Raw genomic sequence first — 17556 nt, 5'->3', positions numbered from 1 at the left:
TGTAGCGTGAAGGAGCAGGTAAGTCTGACTTGGTATACCTGACACCCTTCTGAGTATCTTATCTCCACGTCGTTCATACACCCTAAGAAGGCCAATGACCACTCAGAGAGGATGGGGTTCCAGGGCTCAAACTGGAGACGCAGTCTTGGTGACAGAGCAGAAAGAGCAGAGGACTTGGGATCCCACATGGGTGGTGTCCAGAAAGTTGGGAAGTTTCTTTAATACACAGAACTCCAGCTGCCTCAGCGGTAGAATGTGATTCCAAACAGCTCCCTGACGATGGCACGGTGGGGACAAATGAGAACATATGAGGTCAGACAATAAAGTCTGCAAACTTGTTGCACCTATGTTGCCAACCTTTTTTGATATCAAGGGATCATTCATTATGAATTTGTACCAACTGGACAAACAGTTAACTAGGTTTACTATTTGGAAGTGCTGAAAAGTCTGCATGAAAAAGTGAGATGACCTGAACTTTTCACCAGCAATTCATGGCTCTTGCATCACGACAATGCACCAGCTCACACGGCACTGTCTGTGAGGGAGTTTTTAGCCAGTAAACAAATAACTGTATTGGAACACGCTCCCTACCCACCTGATCTGGGCCCCAGTGACTTCTTTCTTTACCTGAAGATAAAGGAAATATTGAAAGGAAGACATGTTGATGACATTCAGGACATCAAGGGTAATGCGATGACAGCTCTGATGGCCATTCTAGAAAAAGAGTTCCAAAATTGCTTTGAAGGGTGGACTAGGTGCTGGTGTCAGTGCATAGCTTCCCAAGGGGAGAACTTTGAAGGTGACCGTAGTGATATTCAGCAATGAGGTGTGTAGCACTTTTTCTAGGATGAGTTCACGAACCTAATTGCCTGACCTCATACACATGGAAGTGCTTAGGAAGCATTTTCAAACTCTACAAAGGAAACACGACCAGAAGAGGCTTCTGAATGTGTGTGGAGCTCAGACAGCGCGCCGTGAAGACACGCCCACATCCTCAGGACTCCTAGTTACCAGGAGAGTAGGAATGAACAATCCTGAGTTTAGCTTCCAAAATAGCGTAGCCATGAGTCTGAATCAGGAAATCTTTAAAACGTTTAAGAGAATTCATTCTCTATAAATTAGGTTAAACATGCAAAGAAAAAAGTAATTTTCCACTCTGCTACTTTCTGGAGGATATTTAACTATTGGGAGTTATGATTCCGAGAACCCTCAGGCTCATGACAAATGTGGCTATTTGCGTATTGGACCTCGGAGATTTCTCCTCCTATAGCTGCTGCTTTGCTTGTACCCTCAGGGTTGGAAAAGGCAAGTTGTTCTGAGCCAAGCATGTTGTGTTTGGTAAAAACAAGGAAATACATAAAAGTAAGGCAAAGCACTAAAATAACACTGGGTTGGGAATCGGGGCAGTGGATGCCTGCCTCAGCTCTGCCCACCAAAGCAGTATGGCTGTGTGCCTGGGTGGGGGAAGCTGTCCGCTGGTTGGATCTTTCTTGGCCCTCTCCTTTCTCACGACATAGCCTGCAGCACTTGGCCAGAGAGGCTGAGCTACTTCCTGCTAATGAGGGAGGTTTCCCAGGCTTCGTCTTCCACTTTCCACTTTGCACAATCCCTTTCCCTGATGTCCTGGATTGCATCCCATTGACCCACCATGGGACAACTCTGTCCGGACCACAACACGGCTACCTGATGTGCCTGTTTTTTGGGTCATATTCTCCCCGAATGCTCTTCTCTGATTGTTTTTTCTGGCTTCACACCCTGCAGCATCCTGACATATACTCCATCCGGATGCCGTAACTGAACTCTTGGTGGTGTTGTACCATCCAATGGCTCATAAACCAGGCATCAATCTGGGAACTGGACCGTCGTCTTTATGGTCAAATTGACCTGCTTCAGGGACCTTTCCCAATAGCCTGCAGCCATAAACGATCTCTCTCTGTTCTCTGAAAGCGAATCATACATTTCCTCGCATGTGGAACTTAATGCACTGTCAGCCATGTCTTATTTTCCTACTATACGATGAGCAAGGCAGAATCACCAAGTATGATTCATTTTGCATCTCTTCTCTGCCAGTTCATGGATGGCAGCCATCATCAGATGCCTTGGCTGGCTCTGCCTCCTCTAATGGAATCAGGGCTGGGACCTCTTCTACTTTCACACACACATGGTGTTTGTCTCTCTGGAAGGCTCTTCTCTTCCTGTATTCAGTTAACTCCTATTTATCCTTCAGATTCCAGCCTGATCATTACTCAGATCCACCTGCAAATCACGGCCCCCCCCACCATACCTCTCACATGTCTGACTCAGCACTTGTCTCAGGTGTGCTGTGCATGTTGTTGCAAGACTCTTGGCCCATGATGGCAGGAAGCACAACTGATTTTGCTCATCATAGTATTCCCAGCATTTACAACAGTGCTCAGGCCATGTTTGATTTTAAAAAGAATAAAAATCAATGGTCTGCAAATGAGCAACAAACTTGCATTAAATGAATGAATGAATGAATGAATGAATACTTGCATGGGTTCATTGTTTTCTTCGGTGACTATGGTAGTCTTTCCATCTCGGTCACCCGAAGAGATTTGGGTTCACATTGGAAACTACCACCAGGTCTCTCAGGGTTTCTCAGCTCCCGCAGGCCTCCTGATGGCAGAGAATTGCTCTCTCTGCAATGAAACCAGCAGGCCTCAAGTCTACAAGCCTGTACATAAAAAGATCCATTATCCTGGGAGCCAAATGTCACTGCTGGAATGGCTTCCAAACGCTGCCAAAAAGAACATTATTAATAACAGTAATGATAATAATGGTGATCATAATAACACATATTAAATTTTAATTTATATGGCACCCAAGCTCCGTAGCTCTGGGAGGGAATCACTCTCACAGCAGAGGGGAAGGGATGAAGCAAAACTCCAACTGAAAGGAAATATGATACACTTTGGGCCCAGAGCCAAGCGTTGAGCTGCTATGTATATGGGAAAAGAAAAAGAAAAGGACCAGGCTTCAGACTAAGTGGGACGATACGAGAGTTCTGAATTTCAGGGATATGTCAGAGAGAGGTGAAAACATATGTTTTAGTCTCATTTCAGGATAAGCACTATTCTCGTTTGAACTCAAAGCATAGATGATATGACCCTGGGGACCTCTAAGAGATGCAGGGACAAAACCTGCCCAAAGGCGTCTGAGTCTGTCTACAATGGCATGTGACAAAGCAACAGGACTGGATGGGTTGAAAGGTCAGCGGTCCTTGTACTGTTTACAGGGAATGGTCAAACATTCGAGAAGTGAAAAAAAAAAAAAAGTGGATGTTTTAGTGGTTGTGAGGACACTGAAAACCTTTTTCATAGTAAGAGAATTCAATGCCTCTGAAACTGGTTAACAGCTAGAAACAGGAATAGCTTTCATTTATTGTGTCAGCATTGGGTAACATTGAGATATGGGTCTTGGAAGTCAGTCAGATTGCATTTCGGTCTTGCTTTTCTGCTTATTCTGTGACCTTGAATATGTCACACAATCCTGTAAACTTCCATTTCATATTATTTGATAGCAATAACAAGATTTAACCTCATAGGTTAGAAAATGCTCGGTAAGTGTTAGTATCTCTTATTCAATAAAAAAGTGTATTGATGTATCCAACACCTTCCTCACCTCCTTTTCTTTTTTTTGTAAGACCACTTAACATGTGATCTATACTCTTAACCTCTGACATTTTGAACTGCATGATACTGTATTTTTAACTATAGGCACTATGTCTATTGCCTTGATCATGGTGATGGTATCACAGGTGTGTGCCTATGTCTAAACTCATCGAATCGTGCACATTAATGAGTGCCGTTCCACGTACATCAATTATGCCTCCAGAAAGCCCTTAAAAACAATAAAATATGGAACACAGAAATAAATAAGTGTTCACTGAGTATGATGAAGTAGTTCATACTTAAAACACGATAAGAAGTAATCCAACAAACCTTCATGTATGTAGAACCATGATTGAATGACCCCTTGCAAAGAGAATTTCAGTGTCACCATTTTTAAGTTGAATGGATCTGTGCGCCAACTTATTTTGAGACCGAGAACTTGGAAGGTAGGAGTCCTGTGCCTGATATCTGGATATGAGACTTGTGGGAGTAGACAGAAGCAGATGATTAATTACTGTAAGATTAATCATTGTGTGACCTTCTTTCCCAGGTCACCACCTCCCCCAGGCAGAGTTATCATTCCAGATGTCATCTTTTTCTACTGAAAGCATTAGAGGCTAAAACTCGACTATATTCTGATCTTAATCTATAGTGGATAAAAAAACATAATGTTTTTTTATTAATAAAAACATACATGCATATGCTAAAAAAAGTCTAACTACCAGAAGGATATGCAATTAAGATTTCTTTCTCATCAAATGTCTAATACCTTCCTCATTAGCAGTTCCTTGCTTGTCCTTCCATAATTTTTCTTCTTTGGTGTTGTTTTGAAGCTCGGTTTAATCAACATGCCTGCATATATCGCATACACCTTACAAATTGCCAAATTTCATCCAGTATGTTACAATATTAATATCCAATATATTAAATGCATGCTATGTGCTGGCCATTTTCCTAAGAACTTTATATGTATTATTACATGTAGTTTTCACAGCAACTTCTGGTTTATAAGCTCTGTAGCCTCAGTCAAGTTTCTTAACTTTTCTGAAGTGGCTTAAAACCACAAGAACTGTGTTCTCTCACAGTTTACGAGGCTGTAAATCTGAAATCAAGGTGTTATCAGAGCCATGATCCCTCTGGAGGCTCTAAGAAAGAATCCTCCCTTGCGTGTTCCTAGTTCACGTGCTGTTGGCCAACCTTGGTGTCCCTTGGTGCTGCCACACCACTCCAGTGTCTCTGCCATCGTCACTCAGTGTCTTCCTTCCTGTGTGTCCCCACATGTGATCTCTTCTCCCTATAAGGACACCAGTCATTGGATTCAGGACCCATCCTAATTCGGTATGACCTCACATTAATTTAACTAATTATATCTGTAAAAACCCCATTTCCAAATAAGCTCACATCCAGAGGCTCTGGGTAAACATGGATTTTGGGAAACACTGTTCAACCCAGTATAGACTTATCTATATTTGATATTACATATCTGTTTGTTTACTATTACTTCACCATACTAAAATATAAATTCCAGAGAGATACGGCAGTCATCTGTCCTGCTTATTGCTGTATCCACAGTGACTTGTGGATGGATAAAAATATCTGTTGACACAAGAAATTCTGTGTTAGATATGAATAAGTGTAAACAACATACTTTTTAAAACCAAACCTGAGGATACAATATTTACTGTGATTTGGCTGCTTTTTGGACTTATTTATGTATCTTATCTTTGCCTTTTATATTTAACCTTTTCATTGTTTTATTTCCCTCTTTTTCTACCTTCCTCTAGAAAGATTGAGTTTTATCTAAATCTAGTTCCCTTTTATTATATAACATAATTATTTCATGGCTCTCCTCCATTGGATTAGGCATTCTTACAAAGCCTAAAGTTAATCAGTACTTTTATTCTCCCTCATAATACAGTCAACTGTGTAAGCTCCACCTGTTTTTAAACTAATCTAAATTATCATCCTCCTTAATTTTTATTCTTACAATCGATGCTTATTTAAATTTACTTTATCTGACATGGGACACTGGGCTTTTAAAAGAATGCAACTGTCTGGAAAAACAAATAAACAAACAAAGAAACAACACTGATAATTTAAACAAGGATTCAGATACTTTTCTAAAATAAATGATACACTTGGGGTACACCCCACGAAAGTGATGAAGACTGTATGGTAGCCTGATACAAAACAACTTTTTAAACACACAGATTTATGAATTTTATTTGTTGACCTGTAGTTACTCCCCGCCACCCTTTCTTTTTGCCCTCAATTTCCTTTATTCTGAAATGCATTTTTAAGGCAGCATTTTTGAGTAAAACCTATGAGACTTGATCTAAACATGTCTTTATGTTGCTCTCACTTTTGAATGGTAATTTCTCTGGCTCTAGAATTCTGAGTTGACAGCTATTTTCCTCAGTACTTTGGAGACAGTATTTCTTTGTTTTCTGGCATCTGTTGTTGCAGATGAAAAGTCTACTGACAGTTTATTTGTTGCTCCTGAAATTAATCTGTATTTTTTTCTGATTGTTTTTCTTTGATGTTCTGCAGTTGTCTTTTCCCCCCATGGGGAAACGAGGATTTCTTTGTATTATCTCTGACAACTTGTCACTCATCTAAATGGAGACTCAGCTTTCCTCAGTGCTCAAACATTTCTTGTCCATGTTTCCTCAAACGTGAGCTCATCTGATTCTATTATTTGAACTCCTCTTAGATGTATGTTGGACTTGCTTAATCTTTACTTTTACGTCTCTTTGCTACTGACTTCCCAACTCTATTTTTCCTACACTCATTATGGTTCCATTAGATCTTTCAGTTTACTAAAAGTTATACAAATCTATCTAATTTCAGCTAAATTTATTCTACTTAAACTTCACTATTTGTTTATTAGTAAAAGTCTTACTTGGGACATTTTCAAAGTTGCTTTTTTCCCCCCACATCGTATATTTATTTAATTTATTTTTGTATGTATACTTTAATCTCCTTTATCTTTTTACTTATTTCATACTCATTTTTTTCAGGTTTATGTTTTCACTGTTGTTGCTGTTATTGCCAATTCTTGAAGCATTAATTCTTCTATTCATTATATCTGATGATGCATCATGGTAGCCTGATTTTATGAGGCCATTAATTAAAATAAAATTCTGATATTTTTTCTCCCCTATGGGAGCACGGTGAGGACTTTCCTAATTACTTCTGAAGGAGCCTTGGGTTTTCAATAAACCAGACAATTGTAGGTGCACAGAAAAACTGAGAGGAAGGTAGAGAATTCCCGTATAATTCCCACCCGACACATGCACAGACACCCTCATTATCAACCCCCCCCCAAAGTGATACATTTGTGACAGCTGGTGAACCTTCATTGATGTGTCATTATCACCCAGAGTCCATCATGTATATTACGGTTCACTCTTGGTGTTGTATCCTCTATGGGGAAGACAAATGTGTAATGACATATATCCATTACTATCAGATTTGTTTTTCATGTTAATTTATGATCTTGATGACACAGGCCTGGGTTTCAGTTTCTTATTGGCACCTTTTAACCACATTCAATACCTCTGACAGAGTCAAGCTTTCTTATTATTTCCCAGACCACAGTGGTGATCAATTTCCATGGAAGAGACAACTGTTTGAGAATCCGGAATTTATGCAAAGACTCAGTTCTAGTTCTTTGCTTTCTTATACCCAAAACCATACCTTCTGGATCTTCTTGGATAGCAGAACCCTAGTTTTCATCACCTATGACACACCTATGACACACCTATGGACATCCTGGTCCAAAACGCTGGGGCCCCTCCCAGCATCCGTCTGACCTTACCATGCTGATATTAATTCTCCTTTATTCCTGAGACTTGTCAACTCCCTTTCTTTCCTTTGAATTTACTTTATGTCCAACAGTTTGTTATATTTTTTCAGCATATGTATGACATGAGATCAAAAACTATGGTGAATATTTAAGTTAAAAAAAATATTACAGTAAAAGACACATTGCCATTAATCCCCCTCAAAATACTTCCCCTTGCTTCAAACACACTTATCCCACCATTCTTGCCACTTTCTGAAGCAGTTCTGGAAGTCTTTCGTGAGCATCTTTAGTTGCGCTGTTGCGGCTGCCTCGGTGTCCTGAATCGATTCAAAACGGTTACCTTTCATGGTCATTTTGACTTTGGGGAAGAGCCAGAAGTTGCACGGTGCCAGATCCAGTGAATAAGGTGGGTGAGACATACTGTAATGTTTTTGACAGAAATTGCTGTACCAGAAGCGATGTGTGACACAGAGCTTTGTCATGACGCAGGGTGAAGTAAAGACACTCACGAAAGAGGACTCCCAGAATTGCTTCAGAAAGTGGCAAGAACGATGGGATAAGTGTGTTCGAAGCGAGGGGGAGTATTTTGAGGGGCATTAATGGCAATGTGTCTTTTCCTGTGATAATTTTTTAAAATTTAAACATTCACTGTATTTTTCGATTACGCCTTGTGTATGATTTTATAATGGGAGGAAATTTACGTATATTTTCTTAGACTGCCGATTGCTAGAAGTATACTCTATATTTCATGTAGTTTCAGGGATTACACACGATGCTCATGTAGACCTTAGACTATTTTACTTCAATACAGTAGAAAATGATCACAGCCTGCAAATCCACCTGCAAAGTAATGCATAGCATTACCGAGACCACAAAGAGGTAGTTTAACAAGAACCTCCCATAACAATAGGGGGTTTTACTTTCTCATTTATTTTTTGTATTACTGTATTTTTCATATTATTTGAAATGAACAAGGATTGGTTTTGAAATGATAAAAACTGATTGAACACAATAAACACCAACATCGGGCAAAGAGTGACACCCATGAGGTTGGGAGATGTCACCGGTGTTTCTGCACCTCATTTCTGATTCGGGGACCCCTCCTCTGCAGCCTTGGATTTTCATCTTTGAACAAAGCCACAACTGATGCGGATTTTCCCCTTAGCTCCACCCCATGAATCTGGGATGAAATTTGACATTCGGTTGTTGCTTTTTTTTCCCTCCCAAGAATATGTATTTACTGATGGATTTGTAAGAACAAAAGGATGGAAGTTCTGTAAAAAGAGGGGCTGTTTCCTCTGAACAGCAGGGACGAGTGGGCAGTCAAGCTTTGGGTGGTTTCCCAGACGCTGAATTTTTGGCATATGCGACTTTTCTTTCCTGGCAAACACCTTGGTGTCTCACCACAAACAGCAAGCCCTTCTTTTTTTCTCGCCTGCCCACAGCCTGTCAATGTCATATGGAGGACCAAGAATAGCTGTACCAGGTAGTCTCTTAATCATCTCCCAGTGAGTGTGAGTGTGTGAGTGTGTGTGTGTGTGTGTGTGTGTGTGTGTGTATGTGTGTATGAAAATTCCATCTGAAATATGAAGTGATCTCAACTGTTTCTCATTGACTAGGGAAGTTTTTACCAGTGGGTGTGGAGGGGAAAGGAATCCAAATCTCCTTCACAAATGTGCAAACAGTTTTTGTACATTTCCTCTTTTACAACAAGGGGACTGGAAACGAGGTTAGAGGACTCCATGAGAGCTGAGAAAAGCAGTGAGGGGGTTCTAGAAGTACTAAGGCTTTCTGTACCCAGCAAGCGTTCAAGCTGGTTTTCCTCCAGTCACCAGAATGAGTGCTTCTCTTAGGCTAAGAAATTGGGTCCATTCCCTGTCCTGGCAGAAACTGATTTTTTTAAATTCATTTAAAAAGTTTTTTATTCTTCATTTGTAAACATCTTCAGCCAGCAAAATTTAGCTGAATGGGTGCTTGCCTTGCATAGAATTCCATTTCCTGTCTTCCCATGCAGCCCAATGTATTCAAAGGACCATGTACTGGCCAATGGTATGTAAGCAGAAGTGCTGTGTGTGATTCAGAGGAAATGCTCCCCTTTCCTACCTGCTGGGAGATGTGATGGCTGATTCTTGAGCAGTGTCTTGGACGCCGAGGTAGAAAACTGTGTGCTGAGGATGACAGAGCAGCAAAATGGAAGGGACTTCAATTGGGACAAATTCAAGAAGCTACCTGAGCTATACCACCAATCGCCGTACCTCTTTTATGGGAGAGAACATATTTGTGTCTTGCTGAGGTGTTAGTTTAGATACCCTATCCTTCTTAGGTGGACCTTATCTTAACCGATATATCTTCTTTTAACTGCAATTGTTGTCTTGCTCCATTTAACAGCGCTTAAGACCAAGTTCACAATCTTACCACCTGTTTCCCTTCTAAGAAATCCAAGAGGTTGGCCTGTAGGTGGAGGCTCCAGCAGAGAGAAGACGGCTTTAAAGTGCTGGAGTTGTTTGAATGTGAAAGTTCCACTGTGATCATTAAACAGTTATTGAACGCAGACATTGTGCATTTTCCGTCCTCTGCGTTCCTGATTACCGCATTTTTTGAGTAGCAAATAGCTAATTAAGTTAGAATAACACAAATTTAAAACACACACTCCATTAATGGGGAGTAGGTTGCAATGTAAATTTCACAACTAATTTAGAAAGAATGCCATTTTGAGAACAATTGCCAAAGTTTTTTCCCCATACTTGACTTCAGACTGGGGAAAAACTTGTACTTTAATTACAAGCTAGACAAATACAGTCTAGGAAATCTTGTTCAGTGAGTTCAGATATAATGAGCTTCCAGAAAGCGGTGAGCAGGAAAATGATCATTTATTTATACGGGTTTTGCTTCTTGGCATTTTGTGATTGCATTTGTTTGGTGTACTTCACTATTAAGATTTAAAGGCACTGTTTCCAAAGGAAGGCAGAAGATGCCCAAATCAGTCACTGTGAAGCGTTTTCCTGCTCCAGGGCTTAAACTGTCTCCATCACCAGCACCAGGGACACAGAACAATGTGGAAGCCAAAGCAGAAGACCCCTTGTTGACAACAGACAATGTGCTGCTTGTTGAACATTCAGCCACAAGTGAGACTTATCTCTACTTCTCCCAATCCTTAGTCTGACCTGCCTGTGTAGCCATATGTCTTGTTCCATTTCCCGGGCATGTGTAATGCTCCAGAGACAGAAGGTAGGACTCAAGACCACTAGGGGTGCCAGGTGTTACCAAGGGAAGACTTCCATATTTCACCAGGGTAGGTAACTTAGGAGCTCTCCTCCTGCTGGGTCAGTGCTGGACACTTGTCTGTTGTCTCTTTTTTCCTCTCAGCTGCAAACTCCAAGAACACAGAACCACTTCTGTATTACTGTGGGGACCTCAGTTCCTGTCACAATGACCAGTATATAGCAAACGTGCAATACATTTTTTTCCACACAACAGATGGCCTCTCCACCTTTAGAATAAAGTTCAGGCTCTTTTGCATGACATTCAAGACACTTCAAAATCTGGCTTTAACCTTTCTTACTAGTCTCATTTCCTCCTTTCCCCTGACGACCGCTGCACAACTATATTGAAGCCATCGTGGTTTCCCAGGCAGGCTTAGACCCTTACACTCGCCGCATCTGCTGAGAGGACCCTCGGTAAACTTTTACGATGTAGCTTAAATGTCATGTCTGTGTGGCGTCTGCCAAACCCAGCAACTTCCTGTGGAGTGACTTTAACAACAGACATTTGTGGATTAGCTGTTCTGTCTCAGGAATGGCCCAAAGTTCTACGATGGCTCTTACCAGTACTGGAGGGTGAGTGGACATGAGGCTGGACACAAGGCAGTGGGCTGAGCTTCACGGCCAAGGGTCAAGCAAGGCCACCTCCCAAGTCTTGCCTATTTCTTCCTCAAGAAGCAAGGTGAGCCTGTGGAATGAGAACCAATAGATCTAAGAGCTGGTTGCTTTGTTCGATAAGACTGCTTGTTGAACGTTCAGCCACAAGGAAGGAAGGCCTAAGCTTCCTTACTGTCTCATAACTTTGGCTTCCAAGGACACCGAACACTAGTCGTAGCCTGTGACACCCACCCTGTCTCTGTGCCACTGCTCATGCCCTCCCCGGTGCCTGCTCTACCCCGCTCCCCCATACCTGCTTGACCAACTCCTACTTAACCTTAGAGAATTAGATCAGGAGTCCTCCTCCAGGAAGCCTTTGCCGATTGCCCCTTCAGTTTGCATTACACGCTTTCCTGTGCACATGTCTATCTCTGTTCCTTCTATTTGTAATCAAGTATTTTACACTGTCAAACCCCTCTCTGAGAGCCCCCTGGGAATCTTGTTGAGAACTGCAATGATATAGAAGCAGACCCTTCAAGAGTGAAGCCTGGGTATTTGAATTTTAGTATCTTCCCCCATATGACGCCATGAATATCCAAAACCACGTCTCTGGGTTGTGAGTTCCTTGAGGCTGGGCATCCCTTATAAACGTGTGTGCTTGACAGAATGACTCTCAGAAGGCGGGCAACAGACTTTCATCACATGAATGACTGAGTGAATGAATGGCAGTGCCCTAAGTGGCATCGGAAGAAACCAACTCCCTCTGTCTGCTTTGTCATCTCTTCCACTCCCTGCCCTGGGTCATCTGGTCCCCTGAATCCTTACCTTTCATAGATGCACCCGCCATCACCTGGGAGTTAGCTCTTGTCTCTATGGTAACATGCTATGTAATTGATTTCCTCCTTACATTAGTTGTCTTTCCTCTGTTCTCCCCCACCAGAATATAACCTGCCTGAGAACAGGGATCTCTCGTCGATTTTGTTCAGTGATAGACTTTAATTACACAGAACAGCATCTCAGCAAACATTTGGTAAATGAATGAATGAATGAGTGAATTAACAAATTTCCTGAAAGGGACCTTCACTCTTGAACCTGATTTGTGCCAATGCACTTCCTCACCTACTGACTCACTTTTAGCCGACAGTCCTTGCACCATCTGCCTGCCTGCCAATCACCTAGCTGTGCACCCCACTTCTCAGGCTCTGCCCACAGAGCACCAGTTCAGCCTCAGCCAGGCCTGGTCCTTCCTAAGAACTCCAAAATGTCACTGGCCATTTCTAATGTGCAAGTGATCACGGGAGTGTCCCTTGCTGCAAAGTAGCAGCATTTCCATGAAAGCCGAGGTCTCAGCTGCTGTCTTTGATTTATTCCAAGGCTGCACGAGGGAACCTCCACTTGCTACTTGGAATGCACAGAGCTGCCCCTGGGGAATGAAGATGGCACCATTTAGACTCATCATCACAGAGGGCACCCATCGCTGCCGCCTTCTAAATGATCCCATGTGTAGGCAAGACAGTGGGGCGGAATGGCTGGCCTCAGAGGCTTTCTGGCTTGCTAACAAGCTACTTAGCTGAATCTTGTTACCTTAAGGTCATTGGCTTGAAAATAGGCCAGGTTCCTGGTCATAAGAAGTGCTTCTGTTTGATAGCTGGGCCACAGGGCAACTGAGAAATGGTATGTCTTCAAACCTGGCCCTAGGGAATAACTGTTTCTTGTTCTTATGGAGATGACAGACTCAACACCAAGCCTGTCCATTTCTTCTCGGTGGGCATGGTCCCTGAGTAGATGGTAGGAGCCAGCCACTTGGAGAGGTGGCCTGGGATCTCTGATTGGTGCAGCTGAGCATGTTGTATGTGACTGGAGACTTGAGAGAAATACAGAAGTGGGGGGTGTCATCAGATGGGCATAGTGAAGTGGGGAGGAAGGCCATGGTGTCAGCAGCAGGGTTTTGTAGTGGGAACACCAAGGTGGGCTCCAGACAGGCGTGGTTTCAGATTTTGATGTTGCCACTTGCTACTGATGTAACCTTGAGTTAGTTAAGAAAATGAATTTTAGACTCTATATTCCTAACCTGTCAAATGGAAACGATAATGTATATCTTATGAGGTTATTGTATTACCCATGTGTGTACAGGTTGTATAAAAACTATAAAGTACTATATAAGATGGAAATCAGATATTCAACTAGCTGAGCCTTTCCCTTCAAGGTGAGAAGTGCCAGATTCCAAATTCTACCTTCAGAAACACATCGATTGTCCTCTTATTAACTCAGATGACGTCAGAGGATTCTACCCAGAGATCGTGTCATCTAACCAGCTGTGGGATGAGGAGCTGCCATCTAGAGTTGCCCACCAGCTTCTCTGCTCAGGCTTCTATGTGCACACGAAGCTTGTACATGCGTGTGCATGTGCACAGAGCTGGCACTTACACAACCAGACATGACAGCAGGGGCCTGGGTGGTATTCCAGGATGTTAGTCTAAAGCCTGTGGTTTTCCCCATCAGGGCTAGGTCCACCTCTGGGATGGGCAACTGGGGGAGAACAGAGAGAGACAAAGCATTCTTGGGTCACACATTAGGGTAAACATAGCCGCATGGGTTTCATAAATGCAGTTATCAATTTCCTAGGAGCCTCAGGGAATGCAAGAACCTTCCCCTAAAGGAGGCTCAAGGAAGGCACTTTTATTTCATTCATTCATTCAATCATTCATCAAATACTTAAGAGTGACAAGTGTGTACCAGATGTTGTTCTAGGCCCTGGGTTTCCAGGGGTACATGAGTCAATCAAGGCTGATGGCTTCATAGAATTATCTGGAAAGAGGTAAAGCATTTTCTGGGCACAGTTTTATTTTTTTAATTTTACATGCAGTCGTGTCCCTTTTGGGGCACTGCAATCAGCTCCAGGTACGTTTACACGAGAATTTTACTCCTAAAAGTTTATTTTGAGAAAACAATTGCAGATTGCACAAATATCTACTTGTAAGATTTTTTTTTCACAGCATTATTTATGTTAGCAGACAAGTAGAGAACTATCTAACTGTCCGTCAATAAGGGGAAGTTTAAATAAATCGGCAGCGTATCCTCTGAATGGTATTTTATATCTGTCATTATTGAATTCATACACTATTTCTCAATTTGATGAAGAAAAAAAAACTAAGGATGTCTGTGGGTAAAATAAATACATGAAAGGTGTATTAAAATGTGCTGGCATAATATCTCCTAGTTATCAGTTTGCATTGTCTTTGTTGGGCTGTAGCAGATAATTGGGTTTGTATCCTCTTTTCATGGGTGTGACCTTGAGAAAATGACCTAAATCTACTAAAATGACCTGTCTACTTCCTACAGTGGCCATAATGATGACCTTGCAGGGCTTTGTGATTTTTCAATGAGATAATGTGCGTTAAAGTGTATGTAGCAGAGTGTCTGGTTTGGAATTCAAAGTTAATAACGATCTGTTTACCCATATTATGTTTTTTTTTAAGTTATCTGCAATTAATATGTATTACTTCATTACTCAGCATAAAAGCCAAGCAGTATCATAAAGAACAGACAGGGAGGTGAGTCTGACAGACAGGTCCTCTGACGAGCAGACATCCTAGGTCCTTGCTGTGCATCCACTGTAGAGTGGATGATAAATATCATTAGGTTGGTGCAAAAGTAACTGTGGATTTTGCAATTATTTTTAACTTTTTAAACCGCAATTACTTTCGCACCAACCTAATAGCTTAACAACCATGCAATGACCATGTCATGGGAGGAACGGTCATAGGAAGCTGAATTTTTCAGAACAGGAGTCTTCAGAAGAGAAATGAATATCTTAAAGTTTCTCATATCCAACCGAGGTTAGGCTTAGGGGCATAGCTACGGCCGGTGGACAGATGCTCCTGCACCGGATGCTGCTGTGTGGGGAGGGAACTCCTCGGCTGGAGGTAAGAGAGCCGGGGATGGGAGCCCATTTGTCCGTGAGGTTGGAGGGGGGATTCCTGCAGTGGGTAGAAGCCAGACCGGTTCCTTTCCATCCCTGCTCTGAGTTCACGACCTACCAGTAAGGGTCTTTTGTTCCATTGTATCTAGGACCTGCCACAATCCTATCCGCTTCCTACCAATATCCCCAATGTGACGTTTCCTTTTGGCACCTCCCCTTTTTGCCTAGTCCCACCCACAGGAGCCTAATTAGCTCAAGGCCACCTTCCTCGGTGACTCTGCACAGCTCACACCATCACTACACGTTGGGGAAAGAGCCTGGGCTCTGAAACCGGAAATGCTGCACTTAGATCTAACTCACTGAGAGTGACCTGGGACAGGTTTTACGAACTCATTGAACCTGGTTTTCCTCATCTGTAAAATAAGGATGAAGAATCATTTATTGTGGACTTTCTTTTGTATAAGAATTAAATGAAGACCAGCTGAGAAAATAAGAAAGAATGCAGCCTTGCCGGTGGACAATTCCTGCCTGTTTCCTCTTCCACATTCCCTTTCTGCTTGCCTCTTCTCTCCCTACTTGTCGGCCTCATTTTTTCCCCTCACCTTTCCTAATAAAAACAGAAATCTCTTAATTTTGCCTAGTTCCTTTTAATTTGTAAGTATATGCTGTGATTCTTTTTCAGTGGGTCCTCACCAAAAAATGAACAAGTTTGCAAAGAGTAAAGGGTAGAGAGAAAAAAAGGAAGGAAGGAAGGAAGGAAGGAAGGAAGGAAGGAAGGAAGGAAGGAAGGAAGGAAAAAAGGAAGGAGGGAGGGATGGAAGGAAAGGAAAGGAAAGGAAAGGAAAGGAAAGGAAAGAAAGAAAGAAAGAAAGAAAGAAAGAAAGAAAGAAAGAAAGAAAGAAAGAAAGAAAGAAAGAAAGAAAGAAAGAAATGAAACAAGCAAACAAAAACCATTCACTCGAGGTAGGTAGTATAATCTCAGTTCTACTGGTAGGAAACCAAGATGAAGAGATACTAGGCAATTTGTCTGAAGACACAGGGCAGGAAAGACAGGGGCAAAACCCGGACTATCCCATTATGTCAGGGACTGAGAGGATCCTGCCTCCTCTCATTTGTTTGATGCTTTCACTAAATTTAAAAGAAAAATATATGTAAAAAATAATAGAGTACATATAGGGTTCAATTTAGTATAAATAACTGTTTTTAAGACTGCTACAAAACCCATGTAGTGATTTATAAATATTACTGTTTGGAAAAAAACAAACTAGAATATCCATTTAAGGATCTTCTGAAATGTCAGTCAGGCCCACTCGTCCCTCCCCTTCACTGGCCTGTTCCATCATTGCAGGCTAAAGCATTTTCTGGTAGGAAATCACAGAGGACATGGCCAGATGCTTTGGCCAAAGGTGGCTGGTAGACTTTTCAATTAAAATAAATCACAGTGATTGAGTCATTGTCTGAGCAGAGGTCTTGATGGCCGCAGAAAGGAACATGCTGTGTTCTGAAAGGCTGGGGTTTGACTGTGGAAAGTGAGGGGGGACGTGACACAGGGCCAGCCCCCCATGGGCTCCAGCAACCCCGGGAAATGCGCCATCACCATCATGAAGTGGGATTGAGCCACCGACACAGTCTTGTTTATTGGACCTCAAACCGGGCAGCCAATTTGATTACAATTTGGCAGACGCTAGGTCTCTGAAGTAATTTCAAACCTGCCCCAATCATGAGTGAATATCAAGTCATAAAACGAAAGAGCGGGGAAGGCAATTGTTCCAACCCCTTCATTTTATAGCTGCACAGACTGAGGCTCACAGGAGTCCGGGAAGAGCAGCGTTGGAGAGGGCTGGCCTGTGCCTGGCTTTTCGTCTGTCCACTTGCGGGGCTTCTGGCCTTGGCCATGCCACTTGGTGGCCCTGGGCCCCTGTCTCGTCATGTATCCAGTAATGACAGCACTACCTCCTTCACTGAGGGAACTAGATGTAAAATCCTGAGCAGAGGCCTGGCCTGGAGGAAGACTATGATCCATGACAGTTCAAGCGACTTCCCAGGGACACAGGCACAGCTTGGAGATGACAAGGCCAGGGTTTGTGTTGGGCTCTTTGACTCTAAATCAGTGTTCTTCCCTCGACCTCCCGTAACCTCTCTCTCTCTCTGTCTCTCTGTCTCTGTCTCTCTCTCTCTCTCTCTCTCTCTCTCTCTCTCTCTCTCTCTCACACACACACACACACACACACACACACATACATTACAAAAACAGTGTGACTCATTGGGCATGATTTAGTTAGCTGGGGACAAAGGGTAGAGAAGGGCTGTGTCTGTGAAAAAGGAGGGCATCACAAA

The 17556-nt window shown here is 42.4% G+C and overlaps 1 long non-coding RNA gene across 1 annotated transcript in view; it reads right to left on the bottom strand.

Moving 5' to 3' along the window:
- Window positions 1–2519: 2519 nt before the first annotated feature.
- The window catches only part of LOC141567838 (uncharacterized), a 190805-nt gene continuing 175768 nt past the window's right edge, over window positions 2520–17556 (bottom strand). Inside the window, exons 5-6 of the long non-coding RNA XR_012490706.1 lie at window positions 11265–11388; window positions 2520–2660 (exon numbers count right to left, since the gene is read on the bottom strand). This is a non-coding gene — a long non-coding RNA (uncharacterized LOC141567838). The remainder of the gene's footprint in view (window positions 2661–11264; window positions 11389–17556) is intronic.

Source organism: Rhinolophus sinicus, linkage group LG12 (genome assembly GCF_036562045.2).
Source record: "Rhinolophus sinicus isolate RSC01 linkage group LG12, ASM3656204v1, whole genome shotgun sequence".
Taxonomy (NCBI): Eukaryota; Metazoa; Chordata; class Mammalia; order Chiroptera; family Rhinolophidae; genus Rhinolophus; species Rhinolophus sinicus.
Note: the sequence above shows the minus strand (reverse complement) of the source record. Positions and strands in the feature narration are given on the sequence as shown.